The sequence below is a fragment of the Lissotriton vulgaris genome, unplaced genomic scaffold (assembly GCF_964263255.1).
Source record: "Lissotriton vulgaris unplaced genomic scaffold, aLisVul1.2 SCAFFOLD_520, whole genome shotgun sequence".
Classification (NCBI taxonomy): Eukaryota; Metazoa; Chordata; class Amphibia; order Caudata; family Salamandridae; genus Lissotriton; species Lissotriton vulgaris.
The window spans coordinates 348,526-364,251 of record NW_028255828.1 but is presented as its reverse complement, the minus strand read 5'-3'; the positions used below and the strand labels follow the sequence as shown (position 1 = coordinate 364,251).

General features: G+C 45.4%; 1 protein-coding gene across 1 annotated transcript in view; it reads right to left on the bottom strand.

The window, feature by feature from the left end:
• LOC147658875 (uncharacterized) overlaps window positions 1-14,148 on the bottom strand; it is a 55,860-nt gene extending 41,712 nt beyond the window's left edge. The window contains exon 1 of the mRNA XM_086952075.1: window positions 14,012-14,148. The gene's annotated coding sequence lies outside the window, so the exon portion shown is untranslated. The remainder of the gene's footprint in view (window positions 1-14,011) is intronic.
• Window positions 14,149-15,726: the final 1,578 nt, after the last annotated feature.

Below are 15,726 nucleotides of genomic sequence, written 5' to 3'. Positions count from 1 at the left end.
GAGGGTGAAAGTGAAGGGCGTGAATAAGAAGTGAGTTTTCTGAATGCAGGGTGCATTTCCAGACACTTGAAGTAACTCAGCATGTTATTGACGGCGATGTAGGGTTTAAGATCCAAGTTAAACTATTGCTATCATGGCATTAATCTGGGATAGAGGGTGGAGGGAATAAATGTGCTGATCCTGCAACAAACGTCCAGTCCTATGGTTAGGGTTGCCAGCAGATTATTTTGATGGCCCAATTGGTACAAAAATAAGCAGTCACCTAAAGCTGTATTTTAAGCTCTTATATATGCATACTCCGAACAGCAAATATAAATAGAAAGCACTTTTAATTGTGTTCTAGGACTGCCTCAATGATCCATGACTGATAATTAAAGAGAACAAAGACAGAAAAGTCACATAATGAATGAATACATACTTTTTTATTTATAAATCTATTTAGTGTCAAGAGTAGGTCTCTGCGGGCTCCTTAAACAATACACACATGCATATTACTTTTGGCAACCCTACTTTATATTCCTTTTCATGAAATGCATTCTCACACTCAGCAGTAAATGTAAAATACAAATGTAAGGAATAGGCAGAGTGAGACCCAGGGGGTAGTGGAATCAGTAACAAGCATTGGAAATGCAATAGGTCTCGCATGAGGAAAGTTTGAGCAATTGGTATTGTAAAGGATACTTTTTTATTTATGTGTTGGTTTTGAAAATAGCAAAAGTAATAGCTTTGTCAGTTACAATGTCAATAGTTTTAACTTTCGCAAATGTGACACCTATAGCATTTGTAATGCAATGTGTGTTGTCTTTACGTGACTTAGATGTATTGATATTGCAAATAACAATGGCTTTTAATTTTGTAAATAATTAATACTTAAATAAAATTTATTGTAATTTATAATGGCAATAGCTTAAACGTTTGTAAATTAATTTTGTGAAGATTATGTTCAGTGTATTTTATTGTGACGAAAATCCAAGAACATTGCATTTGCACCTGGTGGTGGATGTGGTGGTGGTGGGTGTGGTGGTGGATGCGGTGGTGGTGCATGTGGTGGATGTGGTGGTGGTGGATGTGGATGTCATGGTGGATGCGGTGGTGGTGGTGGATGCGGTGGATGTGGTGGTGGATGTGGTGGTGGTGGATGCGGTGGTGGATGTCATGGTGGATGTGGGTGGGGGAAGGGAGAGGTTAAGGAAGACAACATTAGATTGGCATTGTGGCGACGAAAACATCTATGCCATGCCACACTTAGTGTCATGCGTGAGGACTCAACAATGTCTAGGGAAGAGTGTTAGACTGGGTGCTCAATTGGGCAAGGCTGTGATACGCGGATTGCAAGGCCAGTAGTTAACCAGCCGATGCGAGTGGTGAAGAGATGATGTTGGTTTAAAAACTGTTTACAACTGTAGAATGAGGAGTGAAGGTAACTTACCGCTGCGAGTGGTGAAAGGATAGTGATCTAATGTTCGCTTTATAACGCCGAGAAATTGTTACAAATGTGCAAGAGCTGGTGTCAAGGAGAGTTCGGGCAGTGCTGTGGTAGACAACCATGCGTAAAGGATTCTGGATGGAGCACAAACCTCGGGCAGTGGGCGGACCGCAAAACAATGGAAACGTGTCACTGAACCGGTCTTCACAGAGACCTGAAGACCGGTACGCAATTACTTGTAGGTATCAGGCGAAAGTGGCGGGAATTACAAACAGCACTCGTCAATCAGTGCTGCGCCACATTCAAAGTGAGGACTAGTGCAGGCACTAAGAAGGGGGTCAAAATTCAAGGTTAGGCATTTACCTTGTGGAAGTTAAGTGAATAAAATGAACGCAGAAGAATTGCGAGTGTGCGCTCAATTTAAAGCTTCAAGATAAGGAGTTACTGTTCTCAATGGAGCGACAATGCCATTCTGAACTGTATGCTTCATGTTGCTAGACGGTCACACGCAGTGTGCTGATACACTGCAAAAACAAGCAAGGCATATAAGGAAGGGTCAATTACTGGTTAAAACCTCACGGAATTCTCGGGGGCCAACAACAACGAACGCTTACCAGATAAGCCGCAGTATGCCTCAAGCGATCAACCCGACTGACGGGGTGTGTGTGTGCCGTCCGTGCCTATACACGATCGTGATTGTGCACTATACCGCAAACTAGGCGTCAAGGGGTGAGAAAAAGTGAGATAGAACAAAGTTGTGCTGGGAGAGTAGGAGGAGGAGGGGGGAGGAGAGTAGGGGAGGCACGGCCTAGCGGCCGTGCAACCAAGAAGTGAGGGGGCGGAGCTGGGGGAGGCTGTGAGAGAGAGAGTGGGGAGGAGAGTAGGAGGAGGGGGGCTGGGGGCATGTGCACGCGCTTTTAAGCTCAATGCGCATGCGCATTGAGCTTGAATTTCACAGGCACTGCAAGGAATCGCCACGATTCCTTGCAAGTTGGTTAAAGACTGTTTAAGCCCCCATAGTCTTGCAAGCTCGATGCGCATGCGCATCGACAGGCGAGACCTAAAAACACTAAGGGCCCGATATAGGTAAATCTTTTTTACCACTTCATAAATACCGATTCATACCGAATCGGTATTTAAGAAGTGGGAAAAAAGAGAAGGGCAGATGTAGGTAATTTTATTTTAAATATTACCGAATCGGAAGGAATCGGTATTTACCGATTCGGTAAATACCGAATCGGTAATGCCCATTGATTCCTATGGGCATTGAAGCCCATAGGAATCAATGGGCATTACCGAATCGGTATTTACCGATTCGGTAATTGCCGATTTCTGCAAGGGTGCAGGGGGTGTCACTTTGACACCCTCTAGCACCCCCAATACTGGCTTGTGTGCCATGTGGCACACAGACATGCCCTAAGGGCATGTTTGTCTGTCACATGGCATAGGTGTGCATGCACACATGTGCATGCACACCTGGATTCGGTATTTTAACACCCAATTGGATTGGGTGTTAAAATACCGAATCTGAAAGGCCTGTGGGACTCAGAAGAGTCCCACCTACATCTGGAAGATACCGAATCGGTAAAAATACCGATTCGGTATTTTACAGATTCTGTAAATTTACCGATTCGGTAAATATACCGAATAGGTAAATACTGGCCCCCTACATCTCAAAGTGCCAAATACCGGTCGGAAACGGCCAATTTTGGCAGTTTCCGACCGGTATTTGCCACCTACATCGGGCCCTAAGCCTCTGTTACCAGTTTACAAAGGCATGTAAATGGTCTTTAAAGACCTGTGAAAAACTGACGGGCGTCCTGGAGATAAGACTCCATACACTGCCCAGCTGAGACCCCAGCAGCTCAAGTTGCACTGCGGCAGCCCGGGCTGAGACACAGGTCGGGGGAAACGGGGGGGGGCTGAAGCCCTTGGGCCTGGGCAGAAGTGTGACTGGGAGTGCGCGACCCCCTTTGCATCGCTCCACGGCCCCCCAGGGGGTCGCACCCCACAGTTTGAAGACCCCTGACCTATAGGAACTGGAGCAAAGTAACAGAAGTCCTCTGGACTAACTCCCTCGAGCTCAATTCTAGCCCCCATATGCCACCACCAACCTCAAGGTGGCAGTCGGAAACTTAGACGAACGGATCAACACGTGTACTGACCAAGTTGCTCCCCTCAAGCCCACCAAATCCTACAAATCCTTCAAACACCACAGATGGTTTGCATGAGAGCTAAAATCCCACAAACGCTCCTGTAAGTGACTTGAAATGATTTGTCACACCAGCAAAAACAAAGCTGGACCGGGACAACCTCAAACTAGCCCTCAACAGTTACCAACACAAGTTCAAATATGCCAAAACAAACACTCAGGTCCTTCGCCTGGACGACAGCTCAAATCGCTGCACTGAGACCGCCCTGATTGAGACCACAGATGACATCAAGACCCTCCTAGACAGGGGAGAGACCGCCGCCCTTATCCTCCTCGTTCACTCCGCAGCTTTCAACACTGTGTCTCACTACACCCTCCTGCTCGGCCTCCACGGACTGGGAATCCAAGGGAAAGACCTATAATGGGTCTTCATTGCTCGCTAGACGAATATAAATCGTCCGCCTCCCACATTTTAGCTCCGGATCAAAAACATAATCTTTGGAATTCCACAAGGATCTTCTCTATGTCCAATCATTTTCAACACTTACATGGCACCTCTGACCACTCTTGTCAGATCCCACAGCATGAACATAACCTCCTACGCCGACTACACTCGGCTCATTCTCTCACACCTGATTAACACCAAATCTACCTTTCACAGGTGCATGGCCAGCGTCGCAGGCTGGATATAAGTCCTGGAATGGCATCCACCTCCGTATTAATTAACTCATCTCAGCAGCAGCATTACCCCCCTCCCCCCAGCGCTTGGATACGCAGTGCTCTACAAATCCTATTGGATTGATTGTTTCCCGTATGGACACCAACAGTGAAATCATGATGGTCCCCGACTCTAAAAAGAGTGAACAGATCGTTCGTTGAGCAGACATTTGTGGCAGAGTACCCTGCCCACCAAATTCTAAATGAGACTTCAAGTTGATTATTTTACCTTCATATTAGAATCAAATGGCATGAATACTGAGGACATTATATGTGCATTTAAATGGTTGCGCATGTGACTTTTGTGTCTCAATAACCTTTTAATCTTGATGTAATAATGAAATAATAATGCAGGTATTGATTGCGAACGTTACTGTGAATAAATACTATTAATAAATGGAATTAGCCCATCTGCAAAGTTCTACTTTATTGTTAATTCTGCCAGTGGTTATAGTTACCAGAGGGGCTACAGCTGTTGACCTTGAAGTTGGGGAACTGGGTTCGAGTTTCAGCAGGGATTCTGTGATACTGGGCAAATCACTTAATCTCCCTGTGCCTAATAAAATGAATGTATGTGCCCGTCTGTAACGCAACTGGTTCTCATGTAAAGCGCTTTGATACCTGTGGGTCGGGTTTGTGCTATATAAAACTACCAAAAAAATCTCTTATACAGAAATAAAAACACTCTACTGTGCCTGAAATTTTAAGCTGTGTCCTTACGGATTTGGCGTTCTGCATGAAAAAGAAGAACATGCCAAAGCTGATAACTATTGGAACCTAAGGAAGGCTTGGGTCTAAACCAACTGGATGGGACCACTATTAATTTGAATATGAAATCAGTATCCAGTAGCCTAAGTTCTCAAAATGACTCAAGTGACGAGCCAATGTGTTGAATTCACAAGCTTGTGTGATTTATTCCACTTTTGTTAAACCTTTTTTTCCCAGAAAGGAAAACTGCATTTCAATCATGTCAAATGATAAGGAAAACACAAAATAATGAAACAATTGAAAATTACATAGGTTACAGGAACATTTCAAACATCAACATATATTTGCAAGTGTGTATCAAACATCCACAATTATTGTGAGCAACACAAATCCTGCATAGTTGATACAAACAAAAAATCGCTCAACATAAGGCACCAGTCCTTTACTCAGAAATAATAATGGCACATAAGCGGAGAAAAGAACCCAACTGTCTAAATGCTACTTGTGTGTTATCTCCTGCCTCTATGCACAGCTCTGGAACCTCTAAATTAAGAGTGTTTGCAACAAGGAAGGGAACTTAATTAAAGACTTTCTCCCTGAGAACTTGAGAATGTCCTATCCCAGATGCGGATAACTAGGCACCAAGTATTTTGTGTAAGCTTAACTAAGAATAATGTTTTACAGTGGAGGAGTTGTACATATCAATCCTCGTTTTCAGACTTTAAAAATTCCCACTAATATTGTGACACATTTAACTGTGATGCAGGTTTGTTATCAGAGTCCTGACCTCTCCCCCTTTCAAACCTGCTAAATGAAAAAAATATGAATAGAAGAAATTGTAATCTGGAAACTTCAAAGGCAGTGCCAAGTTGATGATGTCATGTATTTGAGAATAAAAGTGCCCTTGCACATTTGATTATAATAAATGTGCCAATACCAATAATCTTCCTTTCCACCCTTGAAAATAGAATTTTATATACGTATAACACTGATTTTAAAAGATCGTCTAATAAGCTACATACAGCAGTTTGGTCTAAAATAAAAAAATTCTTAAACATAATCTCCCAAACTATTCATAAAACAGTCTCTTTCAGTTTGGGCTGCAATGCACTGGCCTCCGTCATAGTACTTAAATGACTAAGCTATTTGAAATAGCGTGTACACTGGATGACAGTAGGAATCTAATGGTTCCGCATATGGTGCAGACATTTCACACAAACTTGAGCTTGCCTCTGTTTCATTCAAAGCAAACCATACCGTGCTACCCAATGAATTTATAGCGCTTTCAATCGTATATTGAGGAATAATATACGGTACAAGCGAGTGGGTGCATAATCACCAGCCAAGAAGCAACACTGGTGATAATACTCAGCCAATAATAACGCTCTAATATAATTTTTTATTGTTGGGGGTTGCCATAGGAGACAGCATAATATATACAACAGGCCAGAGGAGCCAGTGACCCAGCGATCAATTTTGCCACTGCAAGTGTAGAGCATTCTTCAGAGTCTTGTTTAAGATCACATATATGACTCGAGAACCTTATGATAGGTTGTACAGTGCAATAATATTTTCAAACATATTCATTTATGTCACAATTTGAAGTATTCAAAAGATATGGAGTCATTAGAATTCAAAGCTGTTATCCCTGAAACGGCAAATGCATCATCAATAGACATGTTCTGGGACACCAAAGAGTCCAATTTAGTTAATTTTCATTCATTTTTATTTGCAGTGTTTTCAGAAGGCAGCCACTGCTGTCTGAAATGTGTAATCTAGTGACTTGATAACAATAACACCTGCGATGCTCTGCATGCATTGAGCAACAGAATAGTCATATCTCCCCACGTCAAGTTCATGTCCTCTGACCTTTTACTCATTTTGGCCTGATCCTCATTCTGGGATTCAAGAGTAATGTATTAAGAAGTACATCTGAATACAAAACTGTTTTGTCTATAGTAAATGGGGTTCTAGAAAAGGGTTCCGAGATAAGTCCTTGTCATTGGTACACCTTAGTTTTCTTATCAAAGCTTTAAGTCAACACAAAGTGCAATCAAAGAATTGCAGTTCTGGTTCAGCTGACTTACACCAAAAACACTAACAATTGAAAACAATGAATTACAAGGCTTAAAGTCAAGGACTTCAAAGTGTTCCTGTTACACCAAGGCATCTGGTACCCGGGGTTAAGAAGCGGAGTTTCCCTATTCTTTACCTGGCTGCAGGGCTGGCCTTTAGCATGGACGAGCTGGGCCAAGAGCACCAATATTCTGAGGGGGAAAAAGACAAACAGATCATGGACGGAATGCAGAGCAAATCAAACATTCACCCCTAGTCAAGAGATCTGGGATAAATCCATTGTTCTTTTGCTCACCATACCACCCCAGTTTAGACCCAGCCATATGCAAATCAATTTTCCTCATAGGAACTGTCCAGCCCGAACTGCCAAGCCAGGTCCTCCCTGGGCCAGAAACAAGCATTATGGGACCAGTTTTGGGGCATCATTCCTCATCAGCCAGGCTAGCTTGAATCCAACGGCACAGTGAGCCCAGGAACCATGTCTGGGCATACCCGGCGCAGTTCGGGCGAGAAAGCAAAAGACACATAGATGATGGACGGAATGTAGAGCAAATCAAACATTGACCCCCCCAGTCAAGAGATCTGAGTTAAATCCATCATTCTTTTGCTCACCATACTAACCAAATTTGACCCAGCTATATGCAAATCAGTCCTGACCATGTTCCTCATGGGAACAGTCTAGCCCATACCACTGGATTCAAGCTAGCCTGGCTGATGAGGGGTGAAGCTCTGAAACCGTGCCCAGGATGCTTGTTAACAGTCCAGGGAGGACATGGCTTGGCAGTTCGGGCAGGACTATTCCCATGAGGAGCAGGGTCAAGACTAATTTGCATATGGCTCGGCCTAAACTGGGCTGGCATGGAGAGCAAAGGAACAATGGGTTTAATCCAGATCTCTTGAATGGGGTGAATGTTTGAATAGTTCTGCATTTCGTCTATCATCTGTGTGTCTCTTGTTTTAATATTCTGAGGGGCAGTGTGCATTAAGGTTATGCCAACAGCACCACCATTCTCATCTTGCTCCAGTCTTGTTGTTGTCACTGCTTGTTCTTTTCTGTCTGATTTGCAGGTTTAAAGTGGTTTTAGTCCTTCATTATCATGTGACAGGTGATGTTTTTAATACCCTTTGAGCCCCCTTCCTTGTCCGGCCTTCACCGTCTGACCCCTGCTGACACATCTACAAAACCATCAACTGCATGAGACGGTTAATCTATCAGTGATTTAGGTCAGATGGGGGAGGTGCAGGGATGTTTGTGTTCAGGGGCCAGTACCTGCTTTTCCCTGCACTGACCACAGATCACAAAAAGCATTGGCATAGCCAATAGGGCTCGCTTATGGGACCTTATAAGTATTTAGTTATGCAGCAGAGTATCCTTGGTGCAACACCACCAACTGTTGCATGGCTAAAGACTTATAAGGTCCCAAATGTGAGACCTATTGGCTACGCCAATGCTTGTTTTTCAGGTTTTAGGTGCTGGTCAATGGTTTAACCTGTGATCTGGGGTGTTCTATGGGTCTGAAAGCCCTACTGTGGTTATCCACGAAAGCTTAAGATTTAAGAAAAATTGATATTAACATATTAATAAACTGCTTCTTAAGGTATTAAAATGTGTAATCGTTTGATTCAAGTTTGTTCTGTAATTCTGCGTACTGTTTTCAGGTGCAAATCATCGAAATTGCTAAGGCTGGGGTTCCACTCCTCCCAATAATGACTCAGAGGCTGTTCCGGTATTCCAGTAATGATTACAGGGGCCCACGGAAGTCAAAGGTTTAAGAAACACTGTTTTAGAGCACCAATTGTGCAGTCGCTTGCATGCGTTGTTCTTTTTAAGTCTCTCTAACGGAACAGATGTTCAAGAAATACAAATACCGGCAGGCACGTGGCTGATGGGAGACTGACGCATACAGTAGCAAATCAGACCTCAACATTTAAAACCGTAGCCTATGAACAACCATGAGAGGTTGGCCAATGCCCCGTTACCAAGGCAGCGCTCCCGGAAGGAGAAGGACGCGGCTGGACGGCAGGAGGCGGTGCGTGAGCTGTGCTGGAGGCAGGCACAGCCACGGTGGTCGTGAACCTGGAAGGGACACAGAGATTCCCAAAGTGACGCCGTGTAGAAGGCGCAGATCCGCGACCTACATACAGTCGGTGGGGCAGGTGCGTGGCGGCCCCCACTGACAGGTAAGGCCAGTCTTAACTTCCCATAGACCTGAGCCCCCTACCTCTTTGTCATCCTGATGAAGCTTAGGAACTGTGGCAGGGATTTAAAGGACATCTTTGAACCATAGCCCCCAGCCTTGTCATCAAGCATTAATGCTCTCTACCAGATGGCTTCACTCTCTCCACCACCCTCTGCCCACTATCATTCCTCCTTGCGCTGTTTAGGAATGTGCTGCTGTGGAATAAAAAGGGGGCATCTGCTTTGTTTAAGTTAAAGTTCTTTACCTTTGTTAAGCTGTGTCGGGAGCCGATAGGTCTCGCTCTTGGGACCTTATAAGGGTCTATATATGAACATTTCATTACACCCCCGAGATTGAATCGGGCGGATCGCTTATTTTACCAGTGCTAATTTTAAAAACTGTATTCTCCCTTGTGTCCGACCCCTTTTTTAAAATATCCCCTCGCTGCTTTGCACAATTGCACTTTGGACCACTCGCTTTTCTTGAAAGCCATAATTTTACCTGGGGAACTGGCGCTATAGTGTGAGGACTACTACTTCCCTCTTCCCACGATCCCAAGGTGCTCGGCAGGGCTGGTGAAGCCCCGGGTCCCGGATTACGTGGCGGCCATCTTTGGTTGGGCTGTAGTTGCCAGTATAAGAGGGGAGGCGGGAGCCAAAACGCGAGAGATCATCATTTCATTACACCCCCGAGATTGAATCGGGCGGATCGCTTATTTTACCAGTGCTAATTTTAAAAACTGTATTCTCGCTTGTGTCCGACCCCTTTTTTAAAATATCCCCTCGCTGCTTTGCACAATTGCACTTTGGACCACTCGCTTTTCTTGAAAGCCATAATTTTACCTGGGGAACTGGCGCTATAGTGTGAGGACTACTACTTCCCTCTTCCCACGATCCCAAGGTGCTCGGCAGGGCTGGTGAAGCCCCGGGTCCCGGATTATGTGGCGGCCATCTTTGGTTGGGCTGTAGTTGCCAGTATAAAAACGGTCGGCCATGTCTCCGCGCAGCGGACGCGGTCAGCGGACGCGCCGGATCTGTGCCGGAGTAGTGCCAGAGTCCTGCCCGTCTGCGCCCGTCCGCGCACGGAAGGGCGCAGGGGCAGGGCCCCCCACCAAACGGATCACATACTCTGGTGAGGAAATCCGTCATCTGAATGGGGCCATGACATCTCTAGACCTGGCTACACTCACTCGTATTGAGGAACTGTCTATCCAGGCACCGCAGATAGGTAGGTCCCGAGCCCCCCCGCATAGTTTAAAGCTCGTCAGCCTAAACACTAGGTCGCTATGCTGTCATAGTCTCGAGATTTACACTCTACTACAGGGCGAAGACATTGACATCCTGACCTTGTCCGAGACCTGGATGGGGGATAACTCCCTACCGGACATCATAGCTGCTGTCCCTGAAAATTACGACATCCACTGGCAGAATCGCATATGGAACACCCGAGGGGGAGGGGTGGCAATAATTTTCAAGAAACATCTAGCAGTGACTAAAATACTGGCGGAGTCGGCGGATTTGGCCGACTTGCTGGCGATAAAAATTATGTTTGATAACATGTGTGTTACAGTTCTCACAGTCTATCGCCCTCCCAACGCCACCCCAGGTTTTAATGACTCCTTTATGACCTATGCCTCCGACATGTGCTCCAGATATAGAAACGTCATAGTTACAGGAGACTTCAATTTTCACTGGGACAAAGATAGGAAACAGCCAGCGGCCAGCACCCTAGAGACAACCATGTCCTCTCTAGGATTCAGGCAGCTTGTAAACGCTCCCACCCATATAAAAGGCCACACCTTAGATCTGATATGGACCACAGATCTCAGGGTGGTACTAGCTGGAATCCTCCCTTGTATGTGGTCAGACCACTACCTGATCTAATGTGACATCCCCCTGGATACCATACTCTCACGCCCAGCACCAAAAACCAGACTGACCCGCCAGTGGAAAAACGTAGACCAACACACACTGACTACATCACTCAGAGGAACTGTCCAGCCGATAATGCTTAATAAAGATGTAGATCAGGATTGTAAAGATATGATGGACTATTTGGTAAAGGCCATTGATCAGATAGCCCCTGAGAAACTTCAGACAAAAAACAGTGGGAAAAAGGGAGCCCCTTGGTTCACACCCGCCTTGAGGGACCAAAGGAAGGCCCTGCGTAATATAGAGAGAAACTGGAGGAGGAATAAGGACACAGCTACTTGTGAACAATACAAGATGGCGTTCCGTAGCTACAAAAAATCTATCCGGACAACCAAAGCCGCATTCTATGAGGTCCGTATAAATAGGGCGAACAATGTTCAAAAGGAAACGTTTAAAATCCTGAAGGAACTAACAAAAAGAGCCCAGGATGCAGAAAGTAGCATAGACTGTGATACTTTCCAGAAATATTTTCTGGATAAGGTTGATACTATCATGCGCAAAATAAAAAGCATGGGGTGCAGCCCAATTGAGCAGCATATTGCTCTAAACCCAACTGCCAGCTGCTTATCATCATTTCCCCCTATGGACTCACTAACCCTCGAATCATTGATGAGAAAGACAAAATCTGGCTCCCCAGCAGATCCATGCCCCCCAAGTATTTTCTGCTTGGCAGGTCCAATTCTAGAGGACCATATCCTAGCTACACTGAATAAATCCCTGAGTACTGGCAGGCTCCCCACTAGCTTCAAAGAAGCTCGTGTAAGACCGCTGCTAAAAAAAAGTGGGGGCAGATCCCAATGCCTTAAAAAATTATCGACCCATATCCCAGCTGCCCTTCCTGTCCAAAGTACTCGAGCAACATGTACTAAAGTCTATGTCAAGCTATCTGGAGTCTAACCATCTACTCCATGAGAGGCAGGCAGGCTTCCGTGCACACCACAGCACCGAGTTGGTCATGCTCTCGGTGCTGGACGAGCTCAGAAGGATGGCTGACAGTAAAAGACCGAGCGCCCTGATTTTGTTAGACCTATCAGCGGCGTTCGATACTGTCAGCCATTCCATTCTGTTGAATAGGCTGGCTGGGTTTGGGATTCAGGGTTTAGCCCTTCGGTGGCTGGAATCATTTCTATCTGGGAGAACCCAGAGAATCCAGATGGGAGATAGTGTATCAGGAGTGGGAAGTCTGACTTGTGGCGTCCCCCAGGGCTCAGCACTATCCCCACTCCTGTTTAACATATATCTACAGCCCCAGATTAACACACTAGCGGGGATGGGCTGTCGGGTGTTTAACTATGCTGACGACACACAGCTGCTGCTGGGCATAGATGACACAGCACAAGCCCAGTCACACGCTCAGGACATACTTAGATATAAAGTCCACTGGATGTCCACCAACCAGCTTAAAAGTAACCCGGAAAAGACAGAGGTGCTGATAGTACCATCCAAGTGCTCCACCTGGAGTGACATGTACTGGCCCCAGGAGCTGGGCCCAACCCCACAGCCAGCAGCCACGGTCAAAAGTCTGGGCATTAAATTGGACAGTGCCCTCTCAATGACCAACCAGGTTTCCACCGTGGTTGGCACTTGTACAGGTCTTCTAAGACAGTTGCGCAAATTAGTCCCTCTCCTCTCCCAGTCGATGCTACGCACAGTGGTCTCGGCCACCATAGTGTCAAGACTCTACTATGGCAATGCGCTCTACTTAGGCCTGCCAAAAATGCTAACAAACAGACTTCAGGTAGTCCTAAACGACGCCGCTAGACTTATTTTCAACCTTCCGCGGAGAACGCATGCCTCTCCACTATTAAAAAGTCTACACTGGCTGCCAATTGGACAGAGGTCCGTTTTTAAAAGCCTCTGTATAGCCCACAAAGCCATCTATGGGAAGGCCCCGACCTACATCAAGGAACGGATTGAGATATATAGACCGGGAAGAAATCTCAGGTCCTCTGATGCCAAACTCCTTGTATGTCCTCGTTTTAAACTGGCCACAATGGGAGGGAGATCCTTCTCGGTTTTACTACCGAACCTTTGGAACGCCCTGCCTGAGACACTCCGAAAGGAGGGGAATCTACTCCGTTTCAGGAAAGCCTTGAAAACTAACTTGTTCAGAACAGCACTTAGCTTAAGTACTCCACCCTTTTTTATATCCCGGATGTTATGTTCTGTGGTCAAAGCGCCCTGAGACCTGCAGGTGACTCGGCGCTATATAAATCCACTATAACAATAACAAACAGTTGAGTTAGTGAGATATAGTAGCAGAGTTAGGTAGTGTGATAGAGTGAGAGTTAGTTAGTGAGACGTTTCAGAGATAGTGGAAGTTTTATGGAGACCTAGTTTGTCATTGAGAGTGAGTTTGTTAGTAAGCGTTTGTTAGTGAGAGTCTGTGAGTTATTTAGTTTTTGAGAGAGAGTTGGAGTGTTAGTTTGTGACATAGCTTGGTAGAGTTATTTCGTTCGACTGAGTGGGAGAGTTAGTCAGTTATTTAAAGTAATTGTGAGAGCTATGTATTTATAGCGATAGAGTGGAGTATGTAGTTAGTTATTGCGAGCGCTAGAGTAATTTATTTAGTGATATAGAGGTTGGGAGAGTTAGTGAGTGAGACAGACTGGGAGAGTTAGTGTGTGAGACATAGTGGGTCAGATAGTTATTTAGTGAGAGAGAGTTGATGATGGCAGTGGTTAATTTGTTAAAGAAAAAATGCTCGGGGTCCGTGAATCAGCTCAGGCTGGGCCTCGTCACCTCTGCTTTTGACTCTATTATTTACAGGGAGTCCCTCCTCCCTCCAGCTCTTAGAGTCTCTGCACACACCACCACTCACTTGTTCTGGTTTCCTGCCCCTCATTCCTCCGGTCCTTGCTTCTTCATTTTTTCCGCGTGAACCGAGACCCGAGAGCGGCTCCGAGGAAGGAGAAGGAACAGCACCGACAGCAGAGCAAGATGGAGACGGGGCTAAAGTGCACGCGCGGAAATGGCATACTTATGACTGCGCATGCTCAGAGAGCAAACATTGCGTTCCGCGCATGCTCAGAGAAAACTGGTGTTCCGCGCATGCTCAGGAAGGGCATAGTTTCTTTTGTACTGAAAGCTCCAGTAGGGGTAATAGCACAAACTGAACCCAAAGGTATCAGATTGATTTATATGAACCCCAGTTAGACTACAGACGGACACATTCATTTTTAGGCAGGGAGAGATTGAGTGATTTGCCCAAAATCACTGGATATTTTTGAGCTGAGACTCCGATCCTGTTCTTCAGCTTTTAGGTCGGCCTAGTCGTTAGGCTACATCCTCAATCCTAGCTCGGTTTGTTGGTGGTTCTGGAAGTGCTACAGTCTGTGTAAAACCCCTGAAAGCAATTTAAACTCAGCAGTTTTGCACTTGTCTCCTTTAAAAGTATTTTAGGACGGACTTGCATTGGAATATTTTATACGAGTTTATATTTGTTGCATTAAATGTATATTCAAAATGTACGAATTTAAATGATATTTTTGTACCTGCACCCTTGTGATCCTATTTTGGGTGGTCCAAGCGCCATGGTCAGTGCCAGAGCTTCAGAAACACTTACAGTATGTAAAATAAAGCAACAAGCCGCGTGAAGAAGAGAGGCTAGCACCTGAGGTGGGGAGGGCAAGGACCCTGGGGCGTCACCAGTGAAAGGCCATGAGCCGAGAGTTGTGAAGTATCAAAGTACAATCCAGTGGTAACACCTTGTAGCCCCTGAGGAGGGTGAGTTTGAGAGGTCCTGGAGGATAAAACTATTTAAACTAATGTACATGGCAATTTTATTTTGCTTTTTGGAATCTGGGCATGTTTTCACGGTGGGTGATCCCACTCAAGTCTATGGGAGGTGTTTCACTCGTTTGGAAGGTGGAAATGAGTTAAAACAGAGGGTAACAGCTTCCAAATGAGGGTGAGTTGAAATATATGCCTACACAAGATGTCACAATCAAGTTAAAAACAACAAGGCTATCTTAGAGGCAGTTGACCGTATGGCGTGTAGGTTAGACACAAGTCTTTATTCCATATACATTAACCTTCTGAGCTCATCTCCAGATTTCTTTTTTTTCCTAGACCAAAGCTCCAGTTGTCTTTCATCTGGACTGCCTACCCTCATTGCAAACAAACTGCTCGGTGTGTCCAGGAATTCACAGCATGAAGGTGGACAGGAAGCAGACAGCTTCCCCATTCTCGCCTTAAAAGCCCTGATCTTGGGAAGTGCCCCACGAGAACACTGTGCCGCACCACTCAGAAATGCAGCATGCATGGACAAAAAGCTATGTACAAGATGTGTGTAGTAATCCACGAGTCATCAAGGGATTTCAAGTAAACTTTATTTGTAGAGACAAGTTCCCACAGACGGGCATAACGTGCGTGGAAGCACCTCTAGATGATGGCGACGACTCCTGACCGTTAATTCCAACTGTCAAAGTCAGCATAGGGTCTCGCGTGCAAACGGGCAGCGAGACAGAAGCAGAACAATGCCATTGTGCGGGAGGCTCGCGGGGAGAGAACACTACAACGTGCTTTTTATTTAAT